The following is a 17,563-nucleotide window of genomic DNA, read 5'->3' as shown; positions in this document are numbered from 1 at the left end:
GTTAACGTTAAGTTAACATCTGATCGTTATTTTGATATTTACTTTCTATATACCATCTACATACTGTGCTTCTCTTTTTAATATCTACCTACAATGCTTTTCTCAACATATATTGATATTCTTTGCATTAAAGATATTAGCGGCACTTGTCTAATTAACGCAAAATACCTGTTCCTATTCAGTTGAAAGACACAAGTTATATCTCGTCACACTATGTCTATTTTGTCAATATCTCTGCTGCTTCTTTTTGTAAGCATCTTACATGGTTTATCTATACCCTTAATACATGCAGATTATATAGTTCTAATTGACATGTATAGTCAGTCTGGTTAGAATCTACAAGTTATGTGTACCCATTCACTAGTCACAATGATAGTGTATGTATTGCAATACCAGAGCTTCTGAGAGAAATTCAGTAAGGCAAAACAAGATTAGTTTAAGTCCCTGAAAAAGGAGGAGTGTCATCTTAGACTCCAAATAGGATTGTGATTTTCTTTTCTTTCTTTTTTCCTTTTATTTTTCTTTTTTTTATCAGTGAGACCTGGTAGATAGTCGACTGTATAGGTATGTATCTGGTTAGACTCTGATCTGGAATAATGCAACTGTCTTTGCATCTTAGAATTTGCCAAGTCTGGTATTGTTCATATAGTCACTGGCCACCACCGTCCCACCACAGATGAACATGGTCTCTTCTTTAACTTTTTGAGCCCAAGACTGATATACCAACTGAAACCCCTTTTATAGGTCCTTAGAATATATATTTTGCTATATATTTAGTCTGTACAAGATTGTGACACAAGCATAACTAACATGACATCAGTTTTCAGGAAATTTATAGATGGAAAGTCTTGTGCTGCTTTTAAGTATTGTAGGTTGATTATCCTTCCATATTAATATCCCCTCAGTACCCAGACGTCGTTTTGTGCAGTCACAGGTTAGCTCATACCTATATCATATGGGTAGTTAGTCAAATGTCTTAGCACATCGACCTAATAAATTCATAGACCTATTGTTTTGCTGAACTGAAGACCATGCTGCACACTGCAACATGCAATGGTTAATCATGTATGCAGTGTTGCACTCTGGACATATACTCCGGTCTATTTCTGTGCACCATTTGTTGCACCTGAGGCCAAGCTTTATTAAACAGAATGATCAAAAGCATTTCACCTGTTATCATACCATCATTTAAGAGGTATCTTGAATTATATAATCAAATGTATCCTTTTTTTTTTAAGATGATGAAGGGTGAATAGGGGATGATTAATTTGTTATTTTCAGCCAGGTAAAAAATTATATCCAGTAGAGTTTCTTAAATATTTTATGATTCCAGCTCCTCCAAAATTTACTCATTGTATCCCCTTAGCTCCTTCATTAGACTGTCCAAATCATCATCATTGTCATTGTTGTTGTCGTCATCATAATCATCATCAGTTCAGTTAGGTACCACTCCCTTGTGAACTCACAATGTTGCAAGGGGTCGCCACCCCAGGTTAAGAACTACTGAAACAGAAGTCTCTTCATTGGCTTATATGTCGATAGACTTTTGTGTGGCCATGGTGAATGTGGATCACAACTGTTACTGTCCTTCTACATTTACCATCGACAGTATGTGCATTGAAGTATAGTGTTTGAGACTGGTGAAGTTATTGATATTGCTGCTATGTTTGTTCACATGTAACTGCTATTGTTTGTTTGGACTGAGTGGGAGAGATAGTGATTTTAGAATAGTATTAATGCAAGAGTTTTCCAGATGCTTGTGGTCTTGCTGTTTGGATGTGCTTTGCATGTAGTGGCAGGGACTGTGAGAAATAAAGTTTGCTGAAGCAACAAAGTGTTCTCCTCACATGTTTATATGGCCTTTCATTTCTAGATTTTTCTGTTTTTAATGATGTGTAGACGGTCTGTGGAGATGTACTGGACCCAGGCTGTGTTAGCGCAATCCATGGGACTAATGTATTGATTGTAGGCTAATCTTGTTTTTTTTTTTTTTGTATTAAGCAAATGTGTTACTTGTAGGCACTCTAAGTTCATGTGTGCATTGTTTGCCAAGTCTTCTATGTGTATAGTGGATGTTATGAACGTTATTATGTATCTCCTAGTTTATTTTATCTTTTGTAAGTGTGGTTATTTATGTTGCTGAGTTTGATGGTTGATTGACTTCAATGTTCTCTGATGTTGCTGGAAAGAGGCAGACAGAGTATTTTGTAAGGTGCTACTTAATGTTGTTTCTCTGTAGTTTATAAAGGTCTGAAGTAGTTGTGCAGTTGTGTTTGCAGAAAATGAGGGGATGTGAGTATGATGTAATCTGCATATGTGTGTATGGAGGTACCAAAAAGTTGTATAAGTATGTATTAAAAGACAGAGTAAAAGGACACCCTTGTGGTACTCTGTTCAGAAAATTTCAGATTCTGGAAGTGTTGCTTTTGTACCCTGCAAGGGTATGGCAACCTCACAGGTAGTTTTATAGCCAGCCCTTTGTTTTGTTTGTTAAGAAATTGAGTTTTTTTTTTTTTTTTCGTATAAGGGAAGAGTAGGAGATGAAGTTGAAAGCTTTATTAATATCAATGGTAGTTAGAGTGATATATATGAGTCAATGGACATGTTGGACAACATTCAGGGGGCTTCTATGGCGTACATGGAGGCTATGGTTTTGGTTCCCGCAATGAGGAGGGAACCAGGCTGCAGGAGTTCTGTGATGCAAATGACCTTATGATCTGCAATACTAACTTCAGGAAACCTGCCAGTCACCTAGTCACCTACCGTTCTGGCAGGCACACAAGCCAAATTGACTACATCCTCGCCAGGAAAAGGGAAAGACGGCTGTTCAGAAATGCCAAAACATTCCCAGGCGAAGAATGTACCCCACAACATAGACTAGTAGTTAGTGACTTTAGGATCAGAGCTAAGTGGCTGCCCAGAAGACGACCAGCTTGGAGGAGAAGGGTATGAAAGCTCAAAGATCCTGCAAATGGACAGAGATTTAGAGACCTATTACTCGAAGCCTTTGACGAAATAGAGGGGGGTGTAGCTTCACACAATGTAGAGGACAACTGGACGTTTCTACGGGACAACCTGCTGAGGGCCACCGACGAGATCTGTGGTTGGTGCAAGGTCCCTTCTCGACCCAAAATAACGTGGTGGTGGAACAAGGAGGTAGACAGGGCTATTAGACAAAAGAAACAGGCTTGGAAGGACTGGCAGAACGGTGGTAGCAGGGAATTGTACCAATCTGCCAGAAGGGAAGCTAGGCGACAGGTTTATTTAACCAGAGGGGAGGCAGATAAGAAAAGATTTGCCAATGTTCTGCGCCGTGAGGACCAAAGACTTAAGGTATTTCGTGTCACAAGACAGTGTAGGAGAGAGAATAGTGATGTAGTAGGAGAGGAATGTGTTCGCATGGATGATGGTACGCTTGCTCTAAATGAGGCTGCAAAGAAAGAGGTCTGGAGAAGCCACTACGATAGATTGCTTAATAAAGAGAATGAATGGGAGAAAGAGAGTCTGCCGTATGTTGACCCAACAGAGGGACCAGCTATCCGAGTTGACAGTACCATGGTAGATAAAGCAATTAAGAGTATGAAGACAGGGAAAGCCCCCGGCCCATCAGGAATCACTGCAGAGATGCTCAAAATATCTGGCAGTGTCGGCTATAGCCTAGTCACCCACATTACGAACCAGGTGATACACGAAGGAGTCATACCCAATGACTGGTGTAGCAGCACCATAATCAACTGCTACAAAGGTAAAGGTGACGCTTTAGATACAAATAATTACAGAGGTATCAAGCTTTTAGATCAGGTAATGAAAGTCATGGAGAGGGTCATAGCTCAACTGCTTAGGGAGCGAGTCAGCTTAGATGAGATGCAGTTTGGTTTTGTGCCTGGGAAAAGCACCACTGATGCTATATTTCTGGTAAGACAGCTTCAGGAGAAATACCTAGCCAAGGATAAACCTCTGTTCCTGGCTTTCGTTGATATGGAGAAAGCCTTTGACAGGGTCCCCCGATCTCTCATCTGGTGGTCAATGAGGAAACTAGGGATAGAAGAATGGTTAGTGAGAGCTGTGTGAGCCATGTACAGAAACTCTGTCAGTAAGGTGAGGATTGGCAGGGAGTACAGTGAAGAATTCCGGGTGGAGGTAGGGGTCCACCAAGGTTCTGTCCTCAGCCCCCTCCTATTTATCATAGTTCTCCAGGCTATAACAGAGGAATTCAAGACAGGATGCCCCTGGAAGCTCCTCTATGCTGATGACCTTGCACTAATTGCTGAGTCACTATCACAATTAGAGGAGAAGTTTCAGGTATGGAAGCAAGGACTAGAATCGAAGGGCCTTAGAGTCAACCTAGCTAAAACCAAAGTCCTCATAAGTAGGAAGGCAGACAAAACACAAACCCCTTCAGGTAGATGGCCCTGCTCGATCTGTAGAAAAGAAGTGGGAAGTAACTCTATAAGATGCACCCAGTGCAAGCTATGGACACATAAGAGGTGCAGCAATATCAAAGGAAGGTTAATTAGGAAGTTAGTTTTTGTTTGCAGCAGATGTTCTGGAGCTATAAATACTGGAAATGTGCAGAAAACAACTTCTGCCACATTCCAGGGAGAAAAACTAGAAGTGGTTGATAGCTTCCGCTATCTTGGTGACCAAATTAGCAGTGGAGGTGGGTGCACTGAAAGCGTAGCTGCTAGAATTAGAATAGCCTGGGCAAAGTTCAGAGAGCTCTTACCTCTGCTGGCGACAAAGGGTCTCTCTCTCAGAGTAAAAGGCAGATTGTATGACGCATGTGTACGAACAGCCATGCTTCATGGCAGTGAAACATGGGCCGTGACTGCTGAGGACATGCGTAGGCTCGCAAGGAATGAAGCCAGTATGCTCCGATGGATGTGTAATGTCAGTGTGCATACTAGACAGAGTATCAGTACCTTGAGAGAAAAGTTGAACTTACGAAGTATCAGTTGTAGTGTGCAAGAGAGACGACTGCGCTGGTATGGTCATGTAGCGAGAATGGATGAGGATAGCTGTGTGAAAAAGTGCCACACCTTAACAGTTGAGGGAACCTGTGGAAGAGGTAGGCCCAGGAAGACCTGGGATGAGGTGGTAAGGCACGACCTTCAAACATTGGGCCTCACCGAGGCGATGACTTCTGACCAAGACCTTTGGAAATATACTGTGCGCGAGAAGACCCAGCAAGCCAAGTGAGTCCTAAATCTAAGGCCCAGCCAGCCCACTTATGCGTACCTTCCTTCCTTCATTGGACACTAAATTCCAAATTCCACTTGTGAAGACCTGTTGAGGCAAGTGAAATCGAAATCGAGTTAAATTAAAATTGGACACTAAACCCCACTGCGAAGACCTGTTGAGGCAAGTGAAATAGAAATAGATTGTTGCCGTGCCCCTGAACTGGCTTTGTGCGGGGCCGTCATGGGATTTTCAAGCAAGATCGTTGCCAGTGCCCCTGGACTGGCCCATGTGCAGGCAACACATGAAATCTTTCGAGCGGGATCGTTGCCAGTGCCCCTGGACTGGTTCATGTGCGGGCGACACATGATATCTTTCAAGCGAGATCATTGCCAGTGCCCCTGGACTGGCTCATGTGCGGGTGACACATGAAATCTTTCGAGCGGGATCGATGCCGGTGACCCTGGGCTGGCTCATGTGCGGGCGACACATAAAGTCTTTCGAGCGAGATCGTTGCCGGTACCCCTGGGCCAGCTCTTGTGCGGGTGACTCATGAGGTTTTTTCGAGCGAGATCGTTGCCGGTGCCCCTGGACTGGCTCATGTGCGGGTGACACATGAAATCTTTCGAGCGGGATCATTGCCAGTGCCCCTGGACTGGCTCATGTGCGGGCGACACATGATATCTTTCGAGCGGGATCGTTGCCAGTGCCCCTGGACTGGCTCATGTGCGGGCGACACATGATATCTTTCGTGCGAGACCGTTGCTGGTGCCCCTGGGCCGGCTTGCGGGTGACACATGAGGTTTTTCGAGCGAGATCGTTGCCTGTGCCCCCGGACTGGCTCATGTGCGGGTGACACATGATATCTTTCGAGTGGGATCATTGCCAGTGTCCCTGGACTGGCTCATGTGCGGGCGACACATGATATCTCTCGAGCGAGATCGTTGCCAGTGCCCCTGGACTGGCTCTTGTGCGGGCGACACATGAAATCTTTAGAGCGGGATCGTGGCCAGTGCCCCTGGACTGGCTCATGTGCAGGCGACACATGAAATCTTTCGAGCGAGATCGTTGCCGGTGCCCCTGGACTGGCTCATGTGCAGGTGACACATGAAATTTTTTGAGCAGGGTCATTGCCAGTGCCCCTGGACTGGCTCATGGGCGGGCGACACATGAAATCTTTCGAGCGGGATCGTGCCAGAGCCCCTGGACTGGCTCATGTGTGGGCGACACATGATATTTTTCGAGCGAGATTGTTGCCGGTGCCCCTGGACTGACTCTTGTGCAGGTGACACATGAAATGTTTGAGCGGGTTCATTGCCAGTGCCCCTGGACTGGCTCATGTGCGGGCGACACATAAAATCTTTCGAGCGAGATCGTTGCCGGTGCCCCTGGGCCGGCTCTTGTGCGGGTGACACATGAGGTTTTTCGAGCGAGATTGTTGCCGGTGCCCCCGGACTGGCTCATGTGCGGGCGACACATGAAATCTTTCAAGCGGGATTGTTGCCAGTGCCCCGGGACTGGCTCTTGTGCGGGTGATACATGAAGTTTTTTCGAGCGAGATTGTTGCTGGTGCCCCTGGACTGGCTCATGTGCGGGCGACACATGATATCTTTCGTGCGAGAGCGTTGCCAGTGCCCATGGACTGGCTCTTGTGCGAGTGGCACATGAGGTTTTTCGAGCGGGATCGTTGCCAGTGCCCCTGGACTCGCTCATGTGTGGGCGACACATGATATCTTTCAAGCGACATCATTGCCAGTGCCCCTGGACTGGCCCTTGTGCGGGTGACACATGAAATGTTTCGAGCAGGATCGTTGCCAGTGCCCCTGGACTGGCTCATGTGCGGGCGACACATGAAATCTTTCAAGCGGGATCGTTGCCAGTGCTCCAGGGCTGGCTCTTGTGCGGGTGACACATGAGGTTTCTCGAGCGAGATGAGCGTGGCCTTTGCCAGTACCGACTGACTAGCCTTCGTGCGGGTGACACGTAAAAGCTCCCACTACACTCTCCGAGTGGTTGGCTTTTAGGAAGGGCATCCAGCTGTAGAAACACTGCCAAATCAGATTGGAGCCTGGTGTAGCCATCTAGTTTCACCAGTCCTCAGTCAAATCGTCCAACCCATGCTAGCATGTAAAGCGGACGTTAAACGATGACGACAATACGTACAGACATATATATATATATATATATATATATATATATATATATATATACCACCTGACTGGCCTTGCAGGGTTTTCGAGCGAGATCATTGCCAGTGCCCCTGGAGTGGCTCTTGTGCGGGTGGCACATAAAAGACACCATTTCGAGCGTGGCCGTTTTCATGCGGGTGACACGTCATCATATGTATATATATATATATGTATTATATATATATTTATTATTATTATTATTATTATTATTATTATTATTATTATTGTTGTTGTTATTGAGTGAGAGAGCAGTGCATGCCATCAAAGTGACACTGGGGTAAAATATACGAAGCCCATTATACCCATCATGACTACCCGTCTGATAAAGGTACACCAGGCACATGCATCACAACCATATGTGCGCGACTTGGTGATCTCATATCAAGATAAATAATCAGCGCATGACCTTGCAGGTGGGGCCCAGTTAGAATTTTCTTCAGGTCGAGTAGCCCATCCCGCTCAAAAGGTCCCTGAATAAGGTTTGTTTAAGGATGTTGAGCAAAACACCCATGTTTCCAAAGGTGAATTATTCAAACCCCAAAGAATTCCTCTCAACACATGGCTATGATGCTCCCCCACTAATTCTGCTCATGATCAGAGATGCACACATCGTCAGCCACCAAGGGACATGCTCAACTGGTTATGGTCAAACAACTGACAAACAAATCTGTGGTACATGCCTGGTACTGCATCCGGACATTTATTATTATTATTATTATTATTATTATTATTATTATTATTATTATTATTATCATTATTATTGTTATTATTATTATATGTTTGACTTTTGCTTTGTATTTGTACAAGTTGGCCCCAAGTCTCACCCAGAGACCTCAAGAGACAAGTTAGAAGTTCATGTTGGTGTTATGCCTAAGGTGTAGTATATTTGGTTTTGCACATAGTATTGTTCTAGAGAATGTTTAAGAAAACATGAGAAAATTATGAGTTTGCTTTAAAATTTGAGATTACATAGACAGTATTTTATGTAGGATATGGGCAGTTCCCATGAGCACTATCTTTTGAATTTCTGCCATTTTGGGGTTTCCTGGTATCTGAGCTAGGTAGCAATCAGCCCCTTTTGCTATCATTCCTAGGGCACCTATGACAACAGGTATTGTTTCAGTCTTCAGGTTCCACATTTTGCCACTTTCTATTTCAAGATTTTTATACTTTCTCAGGTTTTGGTAGGTCTTGACAGATACATTTATATCGTTTAGGGCAGTCATATCAATAAGGAGGCATGATTTTTGTCTGAAGTCATTCAATGTAATGTCTTTATTATTATTATTATTATTATTATTATTATTATTATTATTAGTATTATTATTATTATTAATATTAAGGTGGCATACTGAACAAAATACTTAGCAGTATTTCATTTGTTTTTATGTTCAAATTCCACCAAGGTTGACTTTGCCCTTCATCCTTTCGGAGTTGATTAAAAATAAGTACCAGTTGAGTACTGGGATCTATGTAATTGACTATATCCATCCCTTCATATTTCAGGCCTTGTGCCTATAGTAGAAAGGATCATCATCATCATCATCATCACCATCACCATCACCATCATCATCATCATCATTATCATTATTATTATTATTATTATTGTTCAGTAGTTTTATTTTTATAACGTGCTTTCACTTCACTACCGAGCGCAGCTCTGTGCGCCTTGGGTATGTGCTGTGGTGCTCTTATGTTTACTGTATTGAAAGTGTTTTGCGTAGAATGTGTGCAGTACCCAGTAGTGCAATTTTCTGTATGTTATATATATTTGTAAGTCCTGGTGTTTTTGTTATGTATTTGTCTGAATATTTTTTTATTATACCTAAGGCACCTACTATGATAGGAATTGTTTCTGTTTTTAGACTCCACATTCGAGTTATCTCTATTTCCAGGTCTTTGTATTTTGAAAGTTTTTCCATTTCTTTTAGAGAAACGTTGTCATCTGCTGGTATTGATACATCAATTAGAAAGCATTTTTTTTCTTCATGATCTTTGACAACTATATCTGGTCTATTTGCCTTAATTTCTCTATCTGCGTGTATTGGCATATCCCAGAGTATGGTTGCTTTCTCGTTTTCTGTGACCTTTTCTGGCGTGTGTTTATACCATCTTTTTTCTGTTGTTATTCCATAGTGTTGGCATAGCTTCCAGTGTATATAGGTCCCAGCTCTGTCGTGTCTGTGAATATATTCCTTCTTAGCCAGGACTGGGCAGCCAGAGATAATATGATTTATTGTTTCCTGTCCATCTCCACATATTCTACAGTTACTTGTTATATTTCTTTTCATTATGTGTTTTTGGTAATTTCTGGTGGGGAGGCTCTGGTCTTGTGCAGCAATTAAAAATCCTTCAGTCTCTGCTTTGAGTCCTGAGCTTCTCAGCCATTGCTGGGATTTTTCTCTGTCTATTTCTTTCGCATTTAGTTTAGCCCAGTATTTACCATGTAGGGGCTTTTCTTGCCATTGTTTCATCATGGTCCGTTGCTGTTCTAGTTTCAGTTTGGATTTCATTTGTTTTATAGCTTTTGTTGTTTCTTCTTCTTCTTCCTCGTATTTGTTAGGTAGAATGATTTCTTGTTTGTATTTGTCAGCTTCCTTAAATACTGAAAACAGTTTTTTGTTTTGCTCGTGTTTTGTGGCTATTTGTATTAGTTTCCCTTGCTTCTGGAGTAAGTATTTTTGCAGTCCTATGGTGGTTATTTTATAATAGTTTTCTAGCTGTATAAGACCCCTGCCACCTTCTGTGCGTTGTATATATAGCCTTTCTATGTCAGATTTTGGGTGGTGCATCCTATATCCTGTCATTATTTTTCTTGTTTTCCTGTCTATTTTACATAGTTCGTTTAGTGTCCAGTTAAGGATGTTGTAACTGTAGCTTATAACTGGGACAGCTAAAGTGTTGATACCCATTATCTTGTTTTTAGCATTGAGCTCTGTTTTTAGTATTGATCTAACTCATCTATAGTACTCTTTCTTTATTTTTTCTTTCATTTGTGTATGTTGTATCCTATCTAGTTCATTGACTCCTAAATACTTATATGGTTGGCTTTCATCTAGTTCTCTTATTTCATTGGCTTTATCTAGTGTTATATTGCTACTTTTAACTAATTTTCCTCTTTTCAGGGTTGCTTTGGCACATTTTTCTAATCCGAATTTCATATCTATTGTTGTTGTTGTTGTTGTTGTTGTTGTTGTTGTTGTTGTTGTTGTTGTTGTTGTTGTTGTTGTTGTTGTTGTTGTTGTTGTTATTATTATTATTATTATTAAGGCAATGAGCTGGCAGAAGTGTTAACACACTTGGAAAAATGCTAAGCAGCATTTTGTCTGTCTTTATGTTCTGAGTTCAAATTCCACCAAGGTCAACTCTGCCTTTCATCCTTTTGGTGGAGTTAATAAAATAAGTACCAGTTGAACACTGGGGTTGATGTAATTGACTTACCCTCTCCCCAAAAATTACTGGTCTTGTGCCAAAATTTGAAACCATTGTTGTTGTTATGTTAAAGTGATATGGAGAAGGGAAATGAATTAATGATATAAAAAATGAGTTTGTTTAAAATTTCTGCAGCTTTGAATAGGAGGAAACTGGATCTCTGTAAAACCACTTCATTTGAGAGTTGGCAATACAGCATTTGCTTAGAATATATACTAAAATCAGAAGCTTCAGAAAATATAAGTGTGGCCTTCACACAAATTCTTAAAGTACTCTATTTTTCTTTTTTTTTATGATCCAACAAAGGAGCCTCTGTACAGTTTCTCAATTTTGCTAGATATAGCACCCAACCAAGTTATCTTGTAATTTTACTCTACCACCTCAAAATTATTTTTTATTTATAAATAGTGGTATATGTTTCAATAATTCCCAGTCTGATAGTTGTAGTATTTAATTTTCCAGTTAAAAGTTGCTAAATAATGCTTTGATGCAGGATCCTAATTAACCAACAATAAAATGAATGTGACAGATGCAAGATCAAGAATAAATAGATTAGTGTATTTTTGATAAACTTATACAACATAATAAAGCATCCAGCTAATATAGAAATGCAAGGAATAAAAGAAGAGCATAATAAATGTTAAGGAAATTGATATAAAAAATACAGAAAGGAAGAACTAGAATAGAATGAGAGGGAGTGGAGGAGAGAGTGAAAAAGAGATAAAGGAAGAGAGAGGGGGAAAGGGCTATACTGGACAATAATTAACCAAGTGGATGGTTGAGCTGTTATAGTACTGGCTAATTTAGTAAAGGTATAATATATCTGGAACAATGGATCTGTGGAGTGCACTAAATTATTCCAATGATTACCAACATGATGACTTAGTCAGAGAAGGAAGGACAGTGTCTATGACCTTTTACAGAGTATCCTTGACTAGAAGGAGTAAGGGAAGTATCCTTAGATCAGACACTTAAACTAGATGCTTTGCAACAAAGTAAATTCCACTAAAATCACCCATGGGCCAAGTGTCAATGTGAAACTGGATGATATATTCCACTCAGTCATGGTTGACCATGGTTAAACAACAACAACTCTTCTAATTCCTTTCCAAATCACTAAGATTTGCTGGGTCAGTGTGTACCTTTGGTATCCATTGCATTAGAGTGTGTCACTTAAATTCATAAAATGTACCAACTGTGGAACCTGCTTAGAATTAGGTAGGCTTTGAGCTAAATGTTTTTGCCACAGCCCCGTTGTTTACAATGCCAAGAAATTAACATAAACTAACAACCTCTTAGCTAGTTGTCAACTCAATCCTCCACTTAACTAAGTGCTGAGTACTCAGCAAGTTGATCAGTGCCCTACCAACTCAACTATGTTCTCAACAATAAATATGAAATATCTAAAGCAAAGCTGCTAATCATTTATGAACATATTTCTTTCAATATAAACAGCATTCATTTCAGGAATATAGATCAAACTAATACAACACTTTCTCATTCTATCATCATCGTCGTTGTCATCATCGTTTAATGTCCGCTTTCCATGCTAGCATGGGTTGGACAATTTGACTGAGGACTGGTGGACCAGGAGGCGACACCAGGCTCCAATCTGATTTGGCAGAGTTTCTACAGCTGGATGCCCTTCCTAACACCAACCACTCCGAGAGTGTAGTGGGTGCTTTTACATGCCTCCGGCACGTGGGCCAATCAGGCAGGTACTGGCGATGGCCTGAAGGCAATGTAGCCATATATTGTTATTAAAATTACCAAAAATAAAAATAAAGACCCTCTCTCCAACATATTTGCACAATGCTAAGCATTTTTATGCAGCCAGAAAGTAAGTACCTGTATTACATTTGAATTGATTAATTAACTGTTACCAATAAAATTATATTTTTGTGAAAGGTTTATATGTAAGTTTATGTAAAGTGTTAAGCATGAGGGAGAGATATTTTGTTGTAGCTCTTCAGCAGCTTTGATTTCATTTTCTTACCCTTTTCGCTTTTCTTAATCCTTCTTCTTGTTTTTCCTGTTATATTCACTGCCTCTTCTGACACTTCTTCCTACTCTTTTTTTCTTTCCTCTTCCCTTCCTTTTCCATTTTCTTCCTCCTCTTATTATTTAATCTGCTGATCATTTTCATTCATCTCAATGAGACCCAATATCTCACAGTTACCATATGTCTTGCTGTAAATTTAAGAATTAGGTTTAGGATTAAAGTGTGGCTTTATCTGTGACAATCATCATCATCATCATCATCATCATACATCCATTTTCCATGCTGGTGTGGGTTGGACAGTTTGTTAGGGGTCAGATAGTTAAAGGACTGCACTGAGCTCTTCTGTCTGCTTTGGCGTAGTTTCTACATCTGAATGCCCTTCCCAATGCCAACCCTTTTACAGAATGTACTGGGTGCCTTTTACATGGCACTAGCACCAGTGAGGTCACCAAGTAATATGTAAGACATTGATAAAGTTACTTCAACTAAGGGAAGAGTAGTATTGAGAGAGATTAGCTTTGTGCCAATGTTTGTGATAATATTTTGATATTTAGCAATAAAAATAGAGATGCTTTCCATCATGAGATCATCATCATCATCATCATTGCTTAACGTCCACCTTCCATGCAGGCATGGGTTGGACGGTTTGACAGGAGCTAGCCAGATAGAAAACTACCCCAGGCTACTGTGTCTGGTTTAGCAGGGTTTTTACAGCTGGATGCCCTTCCTAACATCACCCACTCCACAGAATGAACTGAGTACTTTTTACGTGGCACCAGCACAGATGAGGTCAGTTTTAGCATGGTTTTTTACAGCTGGATGCCCTTCCAAATGCCAACCACTGTACAGTGTGGACTGGATGCTTTTTACATGGCACCTGCGCCAGCAAGATCACCAAGTAACTTACAAGACAAGGAATTTAGAGAGGAGAGGAGGCATTGGAGGAGGAGAGGGGGCATTGGAGGAGGAGAGCTTGTGTCAGATGATGAAAGGTTAGAGTGTGACAGAGAAACAGAGAGGCAGAAACAGGTGTCTTGCTAAAGAAGAGGTACATGGTTACTCAGCCAGAAAGAGAAAGAGAGAGAGAGAGAGAGAGATGCATTTGACAATAGTTATCAGTGGATCTAGGAATGTCATACTGTAAAAGAACCATCCAAACCCAGCTAATCATGAAAAATATAAGTTGGAGCCTTCATATCCTGAAAATTATGCAAGTATTATGAAATACTGACAGAAAGTGATGGCATAAATATAAATCTGAAAAGATCTCAGGCAATGAAAAAGTGACCATATTCTTTGAAATAGCAATCCATGCAGACAGGAAGATTAAGGTGAATAAATTGAATATTGTTAGCAAGGATCGTCAGGAAAGGAAGCACCTCCTGACTGAAGTATCAGTCTAAATTGGAGTTAGCAACCTTATGACATATTGCAGCTTTTAGGTATGTGATGAACATTGAAAAATATTTCCTGCAATACCATGTTATATAAGTTTATCTATAACAATTTACCTAAAAATAAAATACATGTATGTGTTCAAGTAGCACTCCAGTAACAGGATTATTAAAGGAATTAAAATTTGGACACATCTGACTAAATCATTGATAATGTGTACCTAAAAGTAATGGAGGAACTATCCAATTATAAAGATCTGGGAATAAAGACAACCATAAGGTAAGGATTGAAGAGAAACAATCTTTTCATGGCAATGATTAAAGAAGTTGTAGATAAATACATAACCCAAACCATAGAGCATACACATATATAATATACAGAAGAGTTCACACATTGTATAGAGAGCTTTCAGTATAATGTAAAACAAAACAAAGAAAATACTGCATGTATTCAAGGCACTCAGTTAAATCTAATTAGTTGTAACTCAAACTCACTAACAAACACTTGTATTTCTTCTCATCACCTTTACTGTGTCTCTCCATGCAAGTACTACACTAACTATCTCTCCAAAATTTCAACACCTTAGAATTCCCTTTCTACTCATGTTTTTCCTCTAGACATCAACTTATAAGTATTCAAGCTAAATATCAACTGCATTAATCACAGTATTGGAGGTCTACAAGGCAACACTGGCATCGGCCACAGCTATGATTTCACATAGCTTGCCAGGTCTTCTCAAGCACAGCATATCTCCAAAAGTTTCATTCGCTTGTCAGTGCCTCTGTGAGGTCCAAAGTTCGATGGTCATGCTTCACCACCTCATCCCATGTCTTCCTGGGTCTACCTCTTCCACAGGTTCCTTCCACTGTTAGGGTGTGACACTTCTTCACACAGCTGTCCTCATCCATATGCAACACATGACCATACCAGCGTAGTCGTCTCCCTTGCACACTACATATGATGCTTCTTATGTCCAAATTTTCTCTCAGGGCACTTACACTCTGTTGTGTATGCATACTGACAGTAAACATCCAACAGAGCATACTCACTTTATTTCTTTGAAGCCTACCATGTCCTCAGCAGTTGCATCCCATGTTTCACAGCTGTGTAGCATGGCTGGCTGTTTGCACACAGGCATCATACAGTCTACCTTTCACTCTGAGTGAGAGGCCCTTTGTAACCAGCAGAGGTAGGAGCTCTCTGAACTTTGCTCAGGCTATTCTTATTCAAGCAGCTATACTCTCAGAGCATCCACCCCTGCTACTGATTTGGTCACCTCGATAACAGAAGCTATCAACTACTTCTAGTTTTTCTCCCTGACATATGATGGAATCTGTTTTCTGTACATCGTCAGTGTTTATTGTCCTTGTGCATCTGTCACACACAAAAACTCTCTTCCCAGTTAACATTCCTTTGATATTGCTGCACCTCTTATGTGTCCATAGCTTACACCGGGTACATCTTATGGAGTTTCTACCTACACCTTTTCTACAGATCAGGCAGGGCCATCTACCTGAATGGCTTTGTGATTTGTCTGCCTTCCTATTTACTAGCACTTTGTTTTTTTCTAAATTGACTCTATTACACCATAGAGTACCAGCAGTTAGATACTTCTAACTGTGCTGGTGGCCTATATTATTATTAATAATAAAAATCATCATCATCATCATCATCATCGTTTAACATCCGCTATCCATGCTAGCATGGGTTGGACGATTTGACTGAGGACTGGCAAACCAGATGGCTGCACCAGGCTCCAATCTGATCTGGCAGAGTTTCTACAGCTGGATTCCCTTCCTAACGCCAACTACTCTGAGAGTGTAGTGGGTGCTTTTACATGCCACCGGCACGAGGACCAGTCTGGGAGTACAGGCAACGGCAACACTTAAATGGTGTTTTTATGTGCCACCTGCACAGGAGTCAGTCCAGTGGCGCTGGCAATGACCTCGCTCGAATGTTTTGTTCACATGCCACCGGCACAAGTCTGAGTAAGGCGACGCTGGTAACAATCACGCTCAAATAGTGCTTTTTACGTGCCACCGGCACAGAAGCCAGACAGCTGCTCTGGCAGTGATCCCACTTGGATGGTGCTGTTAGTGCTCCACTAGCATGGGTGCCAATCATCGAATTTGGTTCAGTTACAATTTCACTTGCCCCAACAGGTCTTTGCAAGTAGAGTTTAGTGTCCAATGAAGGAAGGTTGGCATGGGTGCCAGTCGTCGAATTTGGTTCGATTTCGATTTCACTTGCCTCAACAGGTTCACTTGCAAGCAGGGATTTGTGTCTAAAGAAGGGAAGGTACGTATAAGTGGGCTGGCTACACCCCTGGTAAAGGCCACGGGTTATGGTCTTACTTGTCTTGCCGGGTCTTCTCACGCACAGCATATTTCCAAAGGTCTCAGTCACTAGTCATTGCCTCGGTGAGGCCTAATGTTTGAAGGTCGTGCTTCACCACCTCATCCCAGGTCTTCCTGGGTCTACCTCTTCCACAGGTACCCTCAACCACTAGGCTGTGATACTTTTCACACAGCTATTTTCATCCATTCTCGCCAAATGACCATACCAGCGCAGTCGTCTCTCTTGCACACCACAACTGATGTTTCTTAGGTCCAACTTTTCTCTCAAGGTACTAACACTCTGTCGAGTATGCACACTGATATTACACATCCATCGGACATACTAGCTTCATTCCTTGTGAGCTTACGCATGTCCTCAGCAGTTGTGGCCCAATAATAATAAAGTCATATAATATGATCCCACATTCTTGGATTATGGAGTGTATGAACCTATTTGGTATTGCATCGAATGTTGAGCGATTGCTTGGAAAAAGTATGGCAAATTGGAGGACGGACCTGACAGCATACAGAAGAAGTCTAAGGTCAGTAGAAATTAGAAGGGGCATCTTCCAAAGGGACTGCCTGTCCCCACTGATCTTTGTACTGTGCTTGATACCACTAACACTGATTCTGAAGAAAGCAAAAGTTGGGTATGTATTCAAAAGCCGCCAGCAAAAAGTCAACCATTTGTTATTCATGGATGCCCTCAAACTTTATGGTAAAGATGAAGCCCAAGTCAGTTCCCTCATTCGTTGATATGGTGTATACCTTCAGTGCTGATATCAGAATGGAGTTCGGACTGAGAAAGTGTGGTGTGTTAGTCTTGAAGAGAGGCAAAATCAAATGTATGGACGGGCTAATGATACCATCTGGGGAGGTTAAGAAGCAGACAGAAGAGACTTATGTACTTGGGGATACTGGAAATAAATAAATTGATGGAGAAAGAAATGACAGAAAAATTTAAGGTGGAGTACTTGCACAGACTGAGACTGATCCTTAAGTTGAAATTAAATGGACGGAATAAGATCGAA

This window comes from Octopus bimaculoides, chromosome 3 (genome assembly GCF_046866305.1).
Source record: "Octopus bimaculoides isolate indiv1 chromosome 3, ASM4686630v1, whole genome shotgun sequence".
In the NCBI taxonomy this organism is placed as follows: Eukaryota; Metazoa; Mollusca; class Cephalopoda; order Octopoda; family Octopodidae; genus Octopus; species Octopus bimaculoides.
Note: the sequence above shows the minus strand (reverse complement) of the source record.